Raw genomic sequence first — 15,057 nt, 5'->3', positions numbered from 1 at the left:
TGTCAGCTCCCCGTCACCACCGTCACTTCTAGAAGCACATTGCACAGAGCCCTCTTTCTTCTATGGTTCCCTATGGAGTTGCTCAGGAGGCACCTTACCCTAGAACTGGAGGTTAGATGATGAGGATTCAACGCTCTCCATCAGCACCTGCAGGAAGGTAAGTGGTAAGTGAGGGACCGGAGAATCACCTGGGGGAGGTTCTGCAGCGGCTAGAACATCAGCCGCTCCATCCCTGGCCCTCCTAGACAGGCCTGAAGACCACGTGGTTAGGCAGCCCGTATCTCCAATGGTAAAAATTCTCTGACTTATGGTGGATCATCAAGGATCACTGTTTCTAGTGTCTGCTTCCCTTATTACTATATCCCTAGGCTTTTGAAAGAGTGACATTTAGACATTACTTCCCTAGAGGAAGCAATTCCTGCTTGGAATACCTAGAGTGGCTTCTCTTTTGCTGTACAAACCCTGGCAGATGCCATCACCCACACTCCTCAGGTGTAATGATATGGGAGAAAGGGAGTCAGTCAGGAGACCGGGGATCCTCTTTGTCCTTCTCCCAAAGCCCCCATGACATTCAAATTGTGGCTGCCTCTGAGAAACTGTCTGAACATGTGCAGGCATCAGAGGAGTAGTGGGGGCAGCCCAGCCCCTCACTTCTGCTTCCCTGGTGGTTTATGCCGACCTGTAACACTGTGAGCGAGTAGCTGTTAGACTGCACGCAGTAGTAGATCCCAGCATCTTCAGGCTCCAGGCTGCTGATGGTAAAATGAAGTGTGTCCCACCACTGCCACTGAACCATGACAGGACCCCAGTTTCCAGCTTGGATGCTTCATAGATCAGGAGGTTAGGAGCTCTCCCTGGCACCTGCTGATACCAGTCTAACTACTTGTTAATATTCTAACTGGCCCAGCAGTTGATGGTGACTCCCTCTTTTGGAGCCATGGACAGGATGGCAGGAGACTGGGTCAGCACATTCTCTCCATGGGAGGCTGAAACTACCCAGGAAACACCAGCAGAGTTTCAGGATATGTACATGGAAGTCACCAGTATCTAGTTAGGTAGGACAGAGAATACTACTTATTTTTAAAATAAGCCAAATTCATCTGTGGAAAGATTCCCAATGAAGAAAGAAAATCAGGATGGAAAATCATATCCCAACTTTAACCTGCCTTGTCCAAATATTCTCACCTGGAGCCCAGAGGAGCAGAAGGCCAAGAACTGTAATGGAGTCACCATCTTGCTGCTTTCGATGGGTCCAGTGTGTTCATGCCACACACCCAGAGACTCTGTTATTAGACTCTGAGATGCAGAAACACTTCAGATCTAAGAGGAAGTAGATACGCAAATTATGGAACATTCTTATTGCTTAAGTACTCAAAAATTAAGTTTGTCAAATGAATTCCCCCAATGGGCCCCATTCTTCTCTGGGTGTGTTAAGTCTCCTTCTTCTGGCCATGTGGAGGTTTTGAAAGTACTTACCCTATGCTGGGCCAACTACAAGGTCTACCAGCAGAGGGCATGTCAGATAATGTAGTGCAGTCCTCTGGTGACTTCGCTTTTACTGCAGGGAAGAGCAGGTCATATCCTCAGTCTCGGCCCAGGGTTCCGTTGACTCCCTGCTCTCTGCTACAGTGCGTTGTATAACCATCCCCCAGAGCATCCCGCCAGACCATACTCTATCAATTACATCCTGTTAATTGCACACAATGAGCAAGAAATGGTGAGAACTTTGCTAACTTGCAAAAATACATATGCTCCAACAATGGGATGCAAGCCCTACTAAAATTCATGTGGCCCCCAACCCTGGTGGCTATGTCGGGGTCCAGATATCTGGGGAATGTGGGCACATTCTCTCCAAGGTAAAGGACAAGTGATTGTATCTTGTACCTCCAACTACTGAGGTTGAAGCACAGTATCTTGTTGAGTGTTGTGTGTTGAGTGTTGAGACAACACATTCCACACTTGGATAAGCTACACCATTCCGTTTATCAGCTAATTTTGAAGTCACCAGTGTAGAGTGGATGCAGAGTCAGGACGGACTCCATATCAAGCTTAGGTCTCGATGTAAGTGGCCCTATCATGTGGTCCCTATGACCTCTCCTATCATTTGGTGGTACATGCATCTGTGTCCAGGAAGGACGTTGTGGACACTATGGCAAGCCCAGATGAAGACTCGTAGATAGCACAGACTTCTCGGTTCTTCATCAAGACTTGGCCCTTCTCACAAATGCCTTATTCACTGTCCAATGAGCAGTTCCCAGCATAGCACAGGCCCCGGTATACCTGTCCACGGAACATCAGTTAACTGTGTGACGGTGTTGTTCATCCTAAACCAGAAACGTCAGACACACCAGATTGGGTGGAGCCCAGCAGCAGATAATCTCAGAAAGGAGATAATATTTTCTTTAGTATTGGACCCAACCAGATTCAGCGGGCACACAATTTATGGGACAAGTTTCAGATCACCACAATACTCACCACTCTTCCCAAACACTCCTGCATGACCTTATTTTCAGCCACATGAGGCTTTATACTTAATCCGTTTTCTTTATTTTATTTTTTTTTAAAGATTTTATTTATTTATTTGACAGAGGTCACAAGTAGGCAGACAGGCAGGCAGAGAGAGAGAACCAGAGAACAAGAGAGAGAGAGAGAGAGGAGGAGGAAGCAAGCTCTCCACTGAGCAGAGAGCCCGATGCTCGATCCCAGGACCCCGGGATCATGACCTGCGAAAGGCAGAGGCTTTAACTCACTGAGCCACCTAGGCACCCCCTTAATCCATTTTCTTATTTCTGCATTCTTGCTGCCCAAGCCACGCAGGGGCCTCCTCTCCTACTATTATCTAATTCCCAGAGGCAATAAAAGACTTGCCCAAGGGCGTACGTTTGATATGCAAGCCAGACAATCCTGAGTCCAAATCCTACTCCTTTCCTGTCAATGAGACCAGCAATTGTGACATTTCCCTCTACCCAAATCCCTCTGGGTACCAGAGGACAAGGGGCACACCTATAGTCCGCAGCCTGCTGAAATTTTCAAACTCTCCAATCTTATGTGTGAGTAGTTTGTTGACTTTGCTTCTCCACTACTTCTCATGAAATACGCAGTAATAATACAGGCCAGCAGTACTCTCTCTGCCTGTGCATCTCACCTTGTTACTGCCTGTGTCGCTGTGGGGCATGCTGTGTGTTCTGTTCCCAGGGGACTATGCATATAATAAAAACTTCTTACTGCATTGTAATAGCTCTGCTGTCTTTGATTCTTACCACAACTCATTGAAAACACAGGGCCTCCCAACCAGGAAATAGGGAGAAAGGACTCCAGGATCAGCCCTGGTTTGAATCATATGTTGATGAAAGTTAAACTGAACAGCTCCCATACCACTGTGTAATGAAATAAGATGTTTTTTTAGCAGACTCTCAAAGAGCACAAATGGTCATTGACTTAATGTGGCTGGGGAAGTAAGGACACGGATGGCCTACAGGGTGGCTGGCTAGGAAAGGCCTGGAAAGAAGAGAGTGGAAGGTAAAGGAGGAAAGATCAGAGGCAAGAAATTATCCACTACATATCCTCTTTCTCCATATCCTTATAACTTTGGTATTTCTTGGGTTTATTTATATATTTATAAATAGATACTGAATTTTATCCAATACTTTTTCTGCATCTGTTGAGACAATCCTATGATTTTTACCCTTTAGTTTGTTCATGTGACATTCATGCTAATTTTTTATGGATATTGAATGATCCTTGCATCTCAGGAATAAATCCTACTTGATCATGGTGTATGATCCTTTTAATGTATTGTTGAATTTGGTTTGCTAATATTTGGTGGAGGATTTTTGCATCTATGTTCATCAGGGATTTCAGCCTCCAGATACAGCCTTTCTGTTCTGGACACCAAGAGCTACAGCCTTGTCTCCCATCCCCTCCCGCTCCAGGCAGGGCTGGTCCCCCAGAATGGGATCCAGGAGGGGAGGCAGACGCACATAGCTCGGGCTCCTTGAAAATACAGACACAGGACAATGTGGACATGCAGCTTGTGCCAAACTGTACATAGGTGAACAAATGTTTAATTTCAAACCCTGTTATTTGCCCTATAAATATGGCCCTTGTGGGGATTCCATTGGAAGTGACCCTGAGGGGAGAACACTCTGCTCAGGCCTCTCAGTCAGGACTCCAGCCTGGTTGTCTCCACGGGGCTTCCCCAGCTGGTGACGTGGGGTGTTGTAAGTACCCAATAGGAGGTGAAGTGACCTTATTCTCATTTCTTGCCTACTATTCCCTTCCTGTATGTGCATATTCCTTTCCTCTTCTGTTTATGTTAGTTTTTCTATAATAATTAGAAAGTTTTCTTTCCTTTTTGAAGCCGAAACTGGGCTGTGGTGAATCTTTTGTGAGCACGGGAGATAAGGGCTCCTGATGTAAATGTTAATCACGCTAAAAAATACCTTGGCAGCAACAACTAAACTGGCATTGACCATGCCACTAGGCACCCGAGCCTACTTTTGTTGACACAAAAAATTATCCATCATCTAGAACAAATTCAGGAGAGGAATGATGGGTAAATTGACCCTTGGTGAGGGTGAGGTGTGGATCCCCAGGCAGGGTCTACTTGATAGAGGCTCTGTCTGGGTTTAGGAAATGGCTCATGTCATGATGCAGTGCAGCAGCTATAGGGGCCCATGGAACAGCCAGGGTGCCACCCGACAGAGGAAGCCTTAGGCACCTGCCCCACTGAGAGGAAAGTTGGCAGAAGTGTTGTGGTTGGACTTGCAATGCACCTGAAGCCTCCACAGCCTCTGCCCTCCTCACTGGGACTGCATGCTCGTTGTCTTAAGGGAATCCCACCCCTGCCCCCTTCCCTCTGTTTAAGAAGGAACAGCAGGATGAGGAACAGGTGCAGGGAAGTGTATATGATATCCAAGCCACATTGTGCTGACTACTCAAACCACTGCAGGGAACTGAATTTTCTTGAAGGCACCTAGATTTCATTCATTGGTTAATTCAACACAAAACAGAAATATTGAATTGAAAAGATAGAATAACTAAAATTCAAGATTCAGTCTTCCTGTACACCCAATGAGGGTCCTACATGTCTCCCGAGTGAGGAAATTCTGGCCTGTCTTCCATCACTCATCTCTCTGGATCTTGCACAGCTCCGGGACCCGAGGTCAAGTGTTTGCCACATCCTTACCCATCTGCAGGAGAAAAATGGCTTCAGAGCTAGTTTTTTTTTTTTTTCCAGTCAGATTTTTTATAAAAAGTTGGGCCCAGAGATCTCCACTTTCTTTTTGTGCCTTCCAATTCTTTTGTCCCTTCCTGCCTCCCTTTGTTTCCCAGCATGTTTTTTTATTTACCTCAGTTACTGAAATGAAGAGCCAAGCTCACCATTTCTAGAAACTGAACCCATTTAAAGATATTTTTAAATTGAAAATGGAAGCTCTTCATTCGATCTTATAGCAGTTTTTCATTTTAGAACTGGTAATTTGTTCTCAAAGCTTCGAAGTTGACTTTTGTGTGTTCCTGTTATACAGTTCTATTTTGGAGTTATTTTTGGCTCCTTACATTTCCACTGGGCACTTTCGCAACCCACTGATTATGAGATTTGCTTCTGTTCCCCCTGACTGCTTTGCATAAGCCCCTGCAGGCCCAGACCAGTGGCTCAGGCTGTATAAAAGGGGCCTTTGTTACAGGAGCTGAGCTGCATTGGGCAGGCAGGGGCAGTAAGATGACGTCACAGAGGCCGGTCCTCCTCTGCTTGTTGCTGTGGGTCTCAGGTGAGAAGCTGAAAAGTGCCATAATCCTTCTGGAGTAGTGTCATTTTAAACAACTTTTAAAGATACATAATGAGAAACCGTGGTTATTTCCACAATAGACCCAGTGATGTACTGCCATGTGGTACCATTAGGAAGCACATTTGCAATGACATATTTCAGCATGAGGGGGATAAATTGTGTCTGTATCACCATTTTTCTGATTGCAGGTTCCCATGGGGAAATCACGATGACTCAGTCTCCAGGCTCCCTGGCTGTGTCTCCAGGTCAACGGGTCACCATGAACTGCAGAGCCAGTCAGAGTGTTAACAACTATGTAGCCTGGTACCAGCAGAAACCTGGGCAGGCTCCCAGGCGCCTCATCTATGGTGCATCCAGCAGGGACACGGGCATCCCAGACCGGTTCAGCGGCAGCGGGTCTGGGACAGACTACACCCTCACCATCAGCAACCTCCAGGCCGAAGATGTGGGAAACTATTACTGCATGCAGCATTATACCTTTCCAACCACAGTGCTTCAGCCTCGAACACAAACCTGCTCCTCGGGGCCGCAGGTCAGGGAGGCTTTGCTGAACCACCTACTTCCTCTTCGCTCAGCCCTGAACATGTGCGTTCCACTATCTGCTTGAGAAGTCACTTCTGACTTACTCCTTGCAGGGCTTGTATGGCTCAGCATAAAATGAAGAGATCGGGCTTTTCCTGCATCACCCACCCCTTAAAAAAGATTTTATTTATTAATTTGTCAGACAGAGAGGGTGCACAAGCAGGGGAAGAAGGAGGCAGAGGGAGAAGCAGGCTCCCTTCTGAGCAGGGAACCCAATGTGGGACTCCGTCCCAGGATGCTGGGATCATGACCTGAGCTGAAGGCAGCCACTTAGCCGACTGAGCCACCCAGGCATCCTTCCTGCATCCCTTTTTGTGGGAGGATAGTGAAGACAAATGCTGTGAAGATATCTTAGGGATGGTGCCGGGGGGTTTTGTACCCCAGGAAGCTGCATGTTTTCCAGGGTCCCACAGGAAAGAGTGAGCCAGGAAGGTCTGTCTTTAGCCTCTGACAAAGGGCCGTGAATGTTACACCCTGCGGGTCAGTTCTCCCTTCCTGCTCCTCTTGGACTCTGGTACATTTCTCTTTTATTTTCTCATTCTCTTTTCTTCACTCTCCATCACCCTCCCACTTTGAACCTTCCCAGGATGAAACCTTTGAGCTCTCCTATGCAGAATCTCCCACGTGGAAGGTACTGTCCCTTTCGCCTTTTCCTTCCATGGGCCCTGTTTCCCAGCCTTCCTGGGCAGTGTCCTGAACGTTCATTTCTGCACCAGCTCCTTTCCTATCTCCCTTCTCTATTTCTCCCAGGTGTACTCATTCTCACAAAGGTAATTCTCTCATTTTTTAAAAACTCTTTTATCTATCTATTTAATGTGGGGTGGTAGTGGCCGAGGGAGATGGTGAGACTCTCAGGCGGACACCCTGTCCAGTGGGGACCTGTGTGTGGGAACTCTTAAGGTCTCACCATCAGAGGCCTGTAGGCCAAAGGTACAGTCCATCACTGTTGCCAGCAGGGGGCAGCCACCCACCCACAATGTTAGAAACAGTAGCAATAACTCCATCTGTGGGCCCAGCTGTGCTCCCTTGGATACCCTGAATGTCATGGACTCTGCTTCTGAGTCTGGGAGACCTCACTGTGGCCCTCTGTGGTGTCTGGGCTTGGCCGACTGTCAAAGATGCTTGGCTTTCAGAGGGAAGAAGAGGAACAGGTTCTGGAGAATGAGTCTGTTCTCAGTGGTCTCAGTTTTGGGGGCAGCCTGGGGCATGAAAGGGAAGGTGCAGGTGTGATGCTATTCCTCCAGAGCATTACTCTTTTTTGTTTTTGCTTTCTTGTTTAAGATTTTTTTTTTTTTTTTTTTTGTCAGAGAGAGAGCATAAGTGAGCAGAGCAGCAGGCAGAGGGAGAAGCAGGTTCCCTGCTGAGCAGAGAGCCAGACATGGGGCTCGATCCTAGGACCCTGGGATCATGACCTGAGTTGAAAGTGGGCACTTAACTGACTGCACCCTTGTGCCCACCTCCCCACTTAGGTGATTCTTGTAACAAAGTTACTTTCTGCACTACCCCATAAGGCTTTCTTTGCTAATGAGATTGAATTAAGCCTGTCTGGACAGAGACCCATAAATAATGCCCTGGACCAGATGTACACACATCTCACAAAAGCAATGAGAACCTTCCCTCTCCTCTGCTCCACTTCCTTATACAAATGGAAGGACTGCAGAGACTTATAAGCCAGGACCTCCTCACTCACACCCTGCTGATTTGTATCTTCCTCTTGAACAAATAATCCTAAAATTTATATGGAACCAGAGAAGACCCCCAATAGCCAAAGCAATGTTGAAAAAGAAAACCGGGCGCCTGGGTGGCTCAGTGGGTTAAGCCGCTGCCTTCGGCTCAGGTCATGATCTCAGGGTCCTGGGATCGAGTCCCACATCGGGCTCTCTGCTCAGCAGGGAGCCTGCTTCCTCCTCTCTCTCTCTCTCTGCCTACTTGTAACCTCTCTCTGTCAAATAAATAAATAAAATCTTTAAAAAAAAAAAAAAGAAAAAGAAAACCAAAGCTGGTGGCATCACAATTGCAGACTTCAAGCTGTATTACAAGGCTGTCATCATCAAGACAGTATGGTACTGGCACAAAAACAGACATAATACCCATTAACAGAATAGAGAAACCAGAAATGCCCCTCAACTTTATGATCAAGTAATCTTCAACAAAGCCAGAAAGAATACCCAATGGAAAAAGAGAAAATCTCTTCAACAAATGGTGTTGGGAAAATTAGACAGAAATTATGCAGAAGAATGAAACAGGACCAGTTTCTTAGACCGTACACAAAAATGGACTCAAAAATGGGTGAATGACTTCAATGTGAGGCAGGAACCCATGAAAATCATACAGGAGAACACAGGAAGCAACTTCTGTGACCTCGGCCACAGCAACTTCTTGCTAGATATGTCTCCAAATACCAGGGAAACAACGGCAAAAAATGAACTATTGGGACTTCATTGGGATTAAAAAGCTTTTTGGTAGAAAAAAGTGGTGGTAGAAATACAAAAGAAGGAACCATGAGAAAACAGTTAAAGCCTACGTTGCACCATTATTGTGCTAGTCAAGGTCGGACAACCAGATATCCAGAAAAATAAAAGTTTATAAAGAAGAAATATCTATCTATCTATCTATCATCTATCTATCTATCTATTTAATATTTTTAAAGCGCAAGGAATCGAGTCAGTGATATTGTAATAGTACTGTATGGTGAAAGATGTGGCCATAGAATAATGTATAAACTTGTTGAATCACTATGTTGTGTAGATGAAATAGTAGAGCCCTGTGTGTCAATGAGGCTAAAACAAAAAATTAGGAAATGCTTAAAATCTGTGATCCAAACATCTTCCATAGGAATCCAAAGAAAAAGAAGTTCTTGTTCAGCGTCCATGTTCCAGGAGGCTTCTGAATTCACCTCCTCCTATGGACACATGGAACCTACAGCTACACATGGAACAACTTCCACTGTGAGACATCCAGAAACTAGTCAAGGGACTCCTAAACATTGGGTTAAAGAGGTCATAGCCACATTGATCACGTGCACAATGCTGGGACACATTTTTGCCATAAAGTCCACCTCCAACAGAACAGTATACCATTGGAAGGGAACTTGTAACTCCCAGTTTCCCTCTGAAGAGCAAAGGGTTTGGACCCAACTTCTAGTGCCCCAACTTGCAAAACTTCCACCTGAGGAACCGGCCCCCAAACACCTCAATCTGGAAGCCAGAGGTGTAGTGCACAAAGAGCCCCCAAGAGAATAGTAAAGAAAGAAATAAGGAGCAGATGGAACCGCCCAACTCCCATTCTTAGCCTCAAAGAAGCCTATTTTTAGATCTTAAAGGCTCCTGCCTAACAGTTAGGCTTCCAATTCAGAACACATCTATGGACTGACTGCATTCCTCCCTGGAAATCGAGGAAGCCTGTGTTTGTACTCTGCATTCTCTCTCTGCCCAGCTCCAGGGCCCTGGTGTCTCCCTGGAAAGAGCTTGTGCACTTGTCTGGTATCCTGGCAGCCCTTGACCACCTGGCTCTGTTGTCCAGCAGGGCTGAAGTTCTCAGACCCACAGGGCTAGAGCAAATAGAGACAAATAAGTATTTTCAGAAATAATACTTGTGTGTTAGAACTGGCAAAGTCATACTGGCAATAAACTTGCAAATATTGCAGTAAGCTCACAATAAACTTCCAAACAGATGAACTTGCAAGAATAATATTTGTGTATTATAATTTTAAGTAATACAATACATGTGTATAATAGATGGTAAGACTTTATTAATTTGATATATTGACTAAGTATACGATTTTTCTGGATTGCTTTTTTGCAATTTATTATGGCACCAAAATTTGTACTTTTAGCAAACTCAATTTCCATATGTATTTGAATATAACAGTGTCTTTTGGCAGATACAAGAACTCAAATAATATTCAATAATTTTTAATTTTGAAAAGAAGATGGAAAAGAAGATAAAACCCTGAGTTTGGAATATTTTATTGCCTGCAACATTATGATGCCTTCTGATTAATTATTTTGAACTATAAATTTTGATATGTCTAGACATGATGAACCACTTCTAAAAAAATGACTTAACTCTTCACACCAATTAGGTTTGTGTAAATCTGACTTAATGTTAGATACAAATATGTACAATATCTTAATGTTTCTCCTGACATTTCTTGCAATATGAAGATATAAAAAATGAAACTTACAGTATCTCCATAAGTATCATACACTTCAAAATACCTGTTTCATGCATTCTATCTCTGTTCCTTTAATTACAACTAATCTTAAAATTGTCTTATTAAATTGTTTTGTATGAAGCGTCATATAAAATAATGCTTTTCGTCAAATGTGACAATATTCAAATTTAACATTTACTTCTAGGACTGTGGCTACTTAGTTTACATTGCCATAGCAGTTTTGAAAACCGAGATCTTAAATTCCCTGAAGGTTTCTCATAATTCTTCTTTTTAAAAGATTTTGCTTATTTATGAAGTATACAAACAAAAACAGACAAACACAAAGACTGATAAAAGTATATGGCAAGAGAAAAAAAATATATCCTAATAAAGGAAGAACCTCATCAAAAAGAACCCCATGTGTAAGATTTACATACTGAATAGACCTATATCTAGTAACGAGATTGAAGCAGTGATCAAAAATCTCCCAAAAAACAAGAGCCCAGGATCTGATGGATTCCTTGGGGAATTCTACCAAACTTTTAAAGAAGAAATAACACCTATTCTCCTGATGATGTTTCAAAAAATTGAAGCAGAAGGAAAACTTCCAGACTCTTTCTATGAAGCCAACATTACCCTGATCCCCAAACCAGTCAAAGTCCCTATCAAAAAGGAGAATTTCAGATCAATATCACTAATGAATATGGATGCTAAGATTCTCAACGAGATCCTAGCTAACAGGATCGAACAGAACATTGAAAAGATTATCCACCATGACCAGGTGGGATTCATCCCTGGGCTACAAGGATGGTTCAACATTCGCAAATCAATCAGTGTGATAGAACAAATTAATAAGAGAAGAGAGAAGAACCACATGGTTCTCTTAATCGATGCAGAAAAAGCATTTGACAAAATTCAGCATCCGTTCCTGATTAAAACGCTTCAAAGTATAGGGATAGAGGGAACATTCCTGAACCTCATCAAATCTATCTATGAATGACTCACAGCAAATATCATCCTCAATGGGAAAAAGCTTGCAGCCTTCCCATTGAGATCAGGAACACGAAAAGGATGCCCACTCTCACCACTCTTGTTCAACATAGTATTAGAAGTCCTAGCAACAGCAATCAGACAACAAAGAGAAATAAAAGGTATCCAAATTGGCAATGAAGAAGTCGAACTCTCTCTCATCATAGATGACATAATTCTTTATATGGAAAACCCAAAAGACTCCACCCCCAAACTACTAGAACTCATACATCAATTCAGTAACGTTGCAGGATACAAAGTCAATGTACAGAAATCAGTGACTTTCTTATACACTAACAATGAAAATACAGAAAGGGAAATTAGAGAATCAATTCCATTTACTCTAGCACCAGAACCATAAGATACCTGGAAATAAACCTAACCAAAGAGGTAAAGGGTCTGTATTCGAGGAACTACAGAACACTCATGAAAGAAATTGAAGAAGACACAAAAAGATGGAAGACCATTCCATGCTCTTGGATCGGAAGAATAAACATTGTTAAAATGTCTATACTGCCTAGAGCAATCTACACTTTTAATGCCATTCCAATCAAAATTCCACCAGTATTCTTCAAAGAGCTGGAGCAAATAACTCCCAAATTTGTATGGAATCAGAAGAGACCCCGAATCGCTAAGGAAATGTTGAAAAACAAAAATAAAACTGGGGGCATCATACTACCTGATTTCAAGCTTTACTACAAAGCTGTGATCACCAAGACAGCATGGTACTGGCATAAAACCAGACACATAGACCAGTGGAACAGAGTAGAGAGCCCAGATATGGACCCTCAACTCTATGGTCAAATAATCTTCTACAAAACAGGAAAAAATATACAGTGGAAAAAAGACAGTCTCTTCAATAAATGGTGCTGGGAAAACTGGGCAGCTATATGTAGAAGAATGAAACTCGACCATTTTCTTACACCGTACACAAGGATAAACTCAAAATGGATAAAAGACCTCAACGTGAGACAGGAATCCATCAGAGTCCTTGAGGAGAACATAGGAGGTAATCTCTTCGATATCAGCCACAGCAAATTCTTTCAAGATATGTGTCCAAAGGCAAAGGAAACAAAAGCAAAGATGAACTTTTGGGACTTCATCAAAATCAAAAGCTTCTGCACAGCAAAGGAAACAGTCAAGAAAACAAAGAGGCAACCCACGGAATGGGAGAAGATATTTGCAAATGACAGTACAGACAAAAGGTTGATATCCAGGGTCTATAAAGAACTCCTTAAACTCAACAAACACAAAACCGACAATCATATAAAAAAATGGGCAGAAGACATGAACAGACACTTCTCCAATGAAGACCTACAAATGGCCACCAGACACATGAAAAAATGTTCATCATCACTAGCCCTCAGGGAGATTCCAATTAAAACCACATTGAGATACCAACTTACACCAGTTAGAATGGCCAGAATTAGCAAGACAGGAAACAACATGTGTTGGAGGGGATGTGGAGAAAGGGGAACCCTCTTCCACTGTTGGTGGTAATGCAAGTTGGTGCAGGTTCTTTGGAGAACAGTGTGGAGATTCCTCAAGAAATTAAAAATAGAACTTCCCTATGACCCTGCAATTGCACTCTTGGGTATTTACCCCAAAGATACAGATGTCGTGAAAAGAAGAGCCATCTGTGCCCCAAAGTTTATAGCAGCAATGGTCATGGTCACCAAACTGTGGAAAGAACCACAATGCCCTTCAATGGACGAATGGATAAGGAAGATGTGGTCCATATACACTATGGAGTATTATGCCTCCATCAGAAAGGACGAATACCCAACTTTTGTAGCAACATGGATGGGACTGGAAGAGATGATGCTGAGTGAAATAAGTCAAGCAGAGAGAGTCAATTATCATATGGTTTCACTTATTTGTGGAGCATAACAAATAGCATGGAGGACATGGGGAGTTGGAGAGGTGAAGGGAGTTGGGGTAAATTAGAAGGGGAGATGAACCATGAGAGACTATGGACTCTGAAAAACAATCTGAGGGTAATAATTTGTACAGAATGTTACCTAGAGAACATAGTAGAAGGACAGTTAGTATAACTGGGAAATAAGAAATTCAGAGAGTGGGAAAATAAGCACTAAAAAATTATGAAGGATGTCAAATATTATCCTACTGAAAATATTATATAAGGACTGGGGGTGGGAGGTCGGGGTACCAGGTGGTGGGTATTATAGAGGGCACAGATTGCATGAAGCACTGGGTGTGGTGCAAAAATAATGAATACTGTTATGCTGAAAGTAAATAAAAAATAAATAAAAAAAGATTTTGTTTATTTATTTGACAGAGATCACAAGTAGGCAGTGAGGCAGGCAGAGAGAGAGAGAGGAGGAAGCAGGCTCCCCGCTGAGCAGAGAGCCTGAAGCAGGACTCCATCCCAGGACCCAGGGATCATGACCTGAGCTGAAGGCAGAGGCTTTAATCCACAAAGCCTCCCAGGTGCACCATCATAATTCTTTTTCGACATATCGGTATGCTATGCTATGCTCATTGCAAGTGTAGCTACCGTCTCTCTGCACAACACTGTTGTAATATCATAGACTATATTCCCTTCATTGTACCTTCATCCCTGTGACTTGCTCATTTCATAACTGGAAGCGTGTTCCTCCCAATCTCCTTCACACATTGGACCCCTCCTGCCTGTTCCCTTCCCCTCAGGCAAACACCAGTTTGGTCTCCTTATTTACAGGGCTTTCTGCTTTTGTTTTATCTTTGTTTTGCTTTCTGTTTTAGATTCTACATATAAATTAAATCATACGATGTTTGCCTTTCTCTCAACTTACTTCACCTCACATAATACCCTACTGGTCCATCCATGTTGTCCCATATGGCTGGATTTCATCTTTCTTATTGCTGAGTAAAATTTCATTGTATATATGGACATTATCTTTACAGGTTTAGGAACTTATATCTGCTATGGGCTTCCAAGTTTGTTCGGGAGCTTGAACAATAAAGTTTACTAATTGTACTCACCCATATTTCCTGTGGGTTTAGTGTGTATAGAATGTTACCTAGAGAACATAGTAGAAGAACAGTTAGTATAACTGGGAAAGAAGAAATTCAGAGAGTGGGAAAATAAGCACTAAAATATTATGAAGGATGTCAAATATTATCCTACCGAAAATATTACAAACTTTGTTAGGTCAAAAATGTATGTAATTGTTGCCATAAAATATGCTTCAGGTTACTGATGTTCAGGCTGAGTAATTGCCACTGACCCATGCACACAAACCAGGAGGGTCAGGGTGAGGTTCAGGGCGTCTCTCATACAGTTCACCGCTCAGCCCTCAGAATGATCACATTCCTCTGGAGCTGATTGTGCCCTGCTGAGGCTGTTGGTGCCCAGAGGACAGGACTTGGTCCAGAGTACTCAGCTGCACGTTACTGCCCTGACTTCCCCAGCATCTGCCTCTGACACCAGCTCAGAGCCTCTGCTGTGCTGGCTCCCTGCTCAGGCAACACACGTGCCCAGTGGGGACCCCCAAACAG

The 15,057-nt window shown here is 43.5% G+C and overlaps 1 protein-coding gene and 1 gene segment (V, D, J or C); one reads left to right on the top strand and one right to left on the bottom strand.

Annotated features, from left to right (window-relative positions):
• The window catches only part of LOC309870877 (immunoglobulin kappa light chain-like), a 613,762-nt gene that overhangs the window by 304,191 nt on the left and 294,514 nt on the right, over window positions 1-15,057 (bottom strand).
• LOC309870876 (uncharacterized protein) overlaps window positions 5,469-15,057 on the top strand; it is a 166,039-nt gene continuing 156,450 nt past the window's right edge. Inside the window, exons 1-2 of the mRNA XM_082743449.1 lie at window positions 5,469-5,771; window positions 5,978-6,321. The gene's annotated coding sequence lies outside the window, so the exon portion shown is untranslated. The remainder of the gene's footprint in view (window positions 5,772-5,977; window positions 6,322-15,057) is intronic.

The sequence above is a fragment of the Mustela nivalis genome, assembly GCF_964662115.1.
Source record: "Mustela nivalis genome assembly, chromosome: 8".
Classification (NCBI taxonomy): domain Eukaryota; kingdom Metazoa; phylum Chordata; class Mammalia; order Carnivora; family Mustelidae; genus Mustela; species Mustela nivalis.
This window is presented reverse-complemented; position numbering and strand designations above follow the sequence as displayed.